The sequence below is a fragment of the Physeter macrocephalus genome, chromosome 2 (assembly GCF_002837175.3).
Source record: "Physeter macrocephalus isolate SW-GA chromosome 2, ASM283717v5, whole genome shotgun sequence".
Classification (NCBI taxonomy): Eukaryota; Metazoa; Chordata; class Mammalia; order Artiodactyla; family Physeteridae; genus Physeter; species Physeter macrocephalus.
Genome location: NC_041215.1, coordinates 136,367,830 through 136,372,615, shown reverse-complemented (window position 1 = coordinate 136,372,615; position 4,786 = coordinate 136,367,830). Strand labels below are relative to the sequence as shown.

At 49.7% G+C, this 4,786-nt stretch overlaps 1 protein-coding gene across 4 annotated transcripts in view; it reads right to left on the bottom strand.

Moving 5' to 3' along the window:
- Window positions 1-874: 874 nt before the first annotated feature.
- TRAF3IP1 (TRAF3 interacting protein 1) overlaps window positions 875-4,786 on the bottom strand; it is a 91,154-nt gene continuing 87,242 nt past the window's right edge. For 2 of the 4 annotated variants that reach the window (XR_003678035.2, XR_003678034.2), the window contains exons 19-20: window positions 2,380-2,624; window positions 875-1,655 (exon numbers count right to left, since the gene is read on the bottom strand). The gene's annotated coding sequence lies outside the window, so the exon portion shown is untranslated. The remainder of the gene's footprint in view (window positions 1,656-2,379; window positions 2,625-4,786) is intronic. The other 2 variants (XR_003678031.2, XR_003678033.2) reach the window with 2 other exon arrangements.

The following is a 4,786-nucleotide window of genomic DNA, read 5'->3' as shown; positions in this document are numbered from 1 at the left end:
ACCGGGCACGGCGGGAATGGCTCGGCTCTGCTTCACGACTGAGGTCTCAGCCGGGAGACCCCTGGCTGGGGGGGCGCATCTGAAGGGACACAGGCTGATGCTGGCTGTTGGCTGCGGCTTAGCTGGGGCTGCGGAAGGAACACCCGCATGCGGCCTCCCCACGTGGTTAGGGCTCCTCACAGCGTGGTGGCCGGATTCCACTGGGAGCATCCAGAGAGAAGGGGAGACAAAGAGGAGAGAGGGAGCGAGGGAGGGGGAGGCTAGTCTTAAGACACCTCGGAATCCGTGAGCATCATTCCCGCTGCGTTCTATTGGTCCAAGAAGTTACAAAGGTCCGCCTGCGTTCAAGATGCCAGCACGGACCCCACCTATCTCTCTGTGGAGGAACATCAATGTCACGTCCAAAGAAAGGATGTGAGATGGGATATATTTTGCTGCAGCTATTCTGAGTAACACAATCTCTCTTTCTCTCCATCTCTCTGTCTCTGCCTTTGTCTCTCACTGTTTCCCTGAACCTTGGTGTTTCTGTCTCCCTCTCTCTGTCTCTGTAGCACCCTCCCTGTCTCTCTCCCCGCCTGTCCTGTGCGTGGGCCCATCCCCTCTCTGCAGATGGACTTCCTCGGCCCGGCTGTCTCTCAGCTTCTGCCCCTGGCAGCCCTCAGTCTCACTGAGTCAGAAACTCCAGCCTGACCCTAGGTGACCAACAGTTCAGGCAGCCACCTCCCCCTGGGTCTCTGGATTCATGTTCTGGGGACAGAACCCTGGCCAGCCAGTCGGCCATGATCAGCTTCCTCTGGCCCAGGAGCCCCTGCTCCAAGCCTGGACTCCACAGGCTGTGTCGACCAGCAGAGTCCGGCCACCTGGATAATTAAAAGCCTTTGCTGTGGTCTGTAGCTGACGGGTTGTTGCCAAAAGCTCGGCCTCCGTGCACCGGTGCTGAATCAGATCTTGGAGTTTTGGGTGAAGTAGAAAAGAGCAGCTTTATTGCTTTGCCAGGCAAAGAGGGCCACATGCCCCTCAGAAACCGCGTGTCCCAACCCAGGAAGATTTGGTGAGGAGTTTATAGCAGTGGTTCAAGGGTGGGGTTGCTGGTAAGGATTAGGGTGTGTGCAGGGCCTGCACTCCTTTCATCTGGCCTCAGGTGGTCTCCACCTAATGAGCTGCTCTGGTTCCTTTCATCTGGCCTCAGGTGGTCCCTTGATGAGGTTATCAAACTGTGATGTTCTCTGGAATGAAGAATGCTGACATCTTCCATTTGTTGGGGTTTTTAGTTCTGTAAAGAGCTCAAATACATTGTTATATGTAGCCCTTGAGGAGGGACCAGGACCCTGGCCCAAGGCTGCTCTATTGTTTCTTGGCTACTCCTCCCTTGTCTCTGCATCCCCTCCCTTCCCTGATTAGCAGCTGTTTGAACCTGCCCTCTGGAACTCAGGGAAGGTCATGGAGGCTGGAGTCTGTTCCCTATGAACAAGAAACGGGAGACATGGAGAGGCGTCTGTGCCCAGGAGCCCCACAGCGTCCTGCTCGGTTTCAGAGTTTCCCTCTAAACATCACAGTGAGTTGCTGATTTGTCAGGAGAGGCTCTACTCAAACCCGTAAAGGAAAAAAGAATCTGTTGGCCTGTTGTAGCAGAAGCTCTTGGTGCCCTGGAACCACTGCAAGGAGGTGAGAGAGAGAAGGACCTGGGAGTTACAGCCCTTACCTGAGGCAGGGCAAACTCTGACTGTAATTCATACCTCAGAGCCCCGCACGGGATCCAGCTGAGGCCTGAAACCAGATTCCACCTGCTTCCACTCTTGCATGTCTCCCCGTTGCCACTCCCCGCCCCCCTCCCCAGGCAGCCACTGCCTTAGTAAATCACTTGCACACCAATCCTTGCCTTAGGGTCTGCCCGGGGAACAAGGAGTTGGCGCACGTGATTGAGAAGGCTGGCAAGTGTGAAATCCAGGCTGGCAGCCTGGAAACTCAGACAAGAGCTGGCGTTGTCATCTTGGGCCCCAAATCTGCAGGGCAGCCTAGCGAGCTGGAAACTCAGGCAGGGTTTCTATGCCGCAGTCTTGAGTCAGAATTCCTTTTTCTCAGGGAAACCTGGTTTTGTTCTTAAGGCTTTCAACTGGCTGAGGCCCACCCAGGGCCAATCTATTATCCAGGGTAATCTCTTTAAAGTCAAGTCAGTGAATTGTAGATGCTAATTCCATTTATAAAATACCTTCACAGAAGCACCCAGGCAGGTGTCTGACCAATAATCTAGCCAAGATGACCCATAAAATTGAACCATCACACCTCCCAAGACATCTACAGAATGGGATGTCAAGGGGGGATGGCCTTCAGGCACAGCTGGATCCAGGAGCTCAAAGTCTGGCCCTAGGTCTCACCCACCTCCAGACTTGCGTTCCTCCATGTGCAGTCTCCACTGTGACAGTTTCTTCTGTGTTGCATCACCACAGGCCTTCAAGCTCCTCGCTCAGTAACTGCAGGAGAAACCTCTCAGCCCACATCACGTGTCCATCCCAAAGAGTACTCTGACTGTCCTGCTGGGCCGCGTGCCGACACAAAGACCAGTGCAAGCCCGTGGCTGGGTCCTCCACCAGGGCACTGGGGTGAAGGAGGAGTTCCCCAGAGAACTGGAAAAAGGAGAGCCAGAAGGTGACCAAAGGAGCCAACACAGCTCGTCGCTCCTCTAAGCCGCGCTGCTCAGAGCGCCTTGCTTTGGTCACTTTCCTTCTCACAACTTATGACGTTTGAAGACAACGTGAATTTATCTTATTTTCTCACAGGTCGAAAGCCAGAAAACACATGCCATTCAACTGTCAGTGGACACTGAGATGGTCACCTTCATCCAGGTGACACAGCGCCACCTGCTCTGCTCTTCCCCGCGGTGGCCGGTCACACCGGGGTCAGGACCAAGGGCGCATGCCCTGCACAAGGGCCCGATGAAAGGCTACTTCTGAATCCATAAAGTAACAGAAGAACACCCTGGGTTACAATTAATAAAGGTCATTGTTACTAGATGTGAACAAAGACGGCCTTCATTTCTTTATTTGGTGGCCCATTTGGTGAAGCACTTAAGAAGCGCCCAGGCCAACATACACATATAATGGTTTTAATTACATCCTGTGAATTTATTTTTCCAGAGAGAAATATTTCTCAGGGAAATGTCCATAAAAGCAACTTTCGCAGCAGTGTGATTGTGTGTTTCCTAGAGGAAGTCTGTTTAGTTTAAGTCCCCCTCCGAGTACAACTTTTTACAAAGACAGGGGGCCCGAGAAGGCTGCCAACAGCCCCAGAGATGGTGATGTTGTGGCCTGGGACACCGGGGATACTGGGCGTGCAGCCTGCCCCCCATGAAAAGAAGGCAGAGTGGGTGAGGGCAGAGTGGTTCCCACGGGCTCACTCTCTGGGCAAAACCTTTAGTGAGTTTGCAGCGTTATTTCCACACTCAAAATAAGCTTGACAGAATGGGCAAATATAGATACAACATCGTATGCAACAATTTGAAAGGACAGATTCTTTTCAAAATAACATGAGAAGCACAAGTGTAGGCAAGTATGGTGGTTCCTCAACAAATTAAACAGAGAAATACCATAGGAGCCAGCAATTCCAATTCTGGGTAGGTATCCAAAAAAATGGAAAGCAAGTACGCAGATGGATATTTGCACACCCACACTCATAGCGGCATTATTCACAATAGCCAAACGGTGAAAGCAGCCCAGGTATCCACTGACAATTGAGTGGGTAAACAAAATGGGGTCCATCCATAGCATGGAATGCTATTCAGCCTTGAAAAGAAATGAAATTGTGACACAGGCTACGACATGGATGGACCTTGCAGACACCATGCTGAGTGAAAGAAGCCAGTCACAAAAAGACAAATACTGCACGGCTCCACTTATATGAGGTCCCTGGAAGAATCAGATTCAGATTCATTGACACAGAAAGTAAAATGAGTGTCGCCAGGGCCTAGAGGAGGAGGGATGGGGAGTTAGTGTCTAACGGGGACAGAGTTTCCGTTTGGGAAGATGCAAAAGTTCTGGCAGTGGATGGTGGCGACGGTTGCACAACAACGTGAACGTGCTTAATGCCACCGAATATACACTTAAAAATGGTTAACACAGTGACTTTTATGTTGTGTGTGTTTTACTACAATAAGAATAAAAGGGGGGATAATGACACGTCAAATGTTGTTTGTTAAACCCAATAAAGTGATAAATTGTGAAAAAAAGTTACATGGCATTTTACGAAATTGACTACATGCTAGGCCATATGCAGCCTCCACTCAGCTCAAAGGTGTGGCTGGTCCCATTCTCTCACGTGATGCATTCAAACCAGAAATCAAGAACAAAAAGATAAAACGGGGGAGGGGGAAGTACGTATCTGACAACAGGCCAAAGAAGAAATGATTATGGAATGAGAAAATATTTGCAACGGAACCAAAATAAGCCCTCCCCATTCAATGAAATAGTATTCAGCTATCAAAACGATAGTTAAGAGAACAAAACGACAAGGGGGAAATACACTAAATTCTTTCCCGAAGACAAGAAGTCAACAGTTGCGTAACAATATACGCCACATTGTCTCAACAGTGTAAATATGTGTGTTGATGTGTACGTGGTGCATATGCATAAAAAATAGATGCGATTGTAAAAAAAAAAAAAAAAAAAGAAAGACGGGAAAACAGATACCAGCAACCAGCATATAAATCGTTAACTTTGGGATTATGAGTCATGTGTACTTCCTTCTTTTTTTTTTTTTTTTTTTTGTGGTACGCGGGCCTCTCACTGCTGTG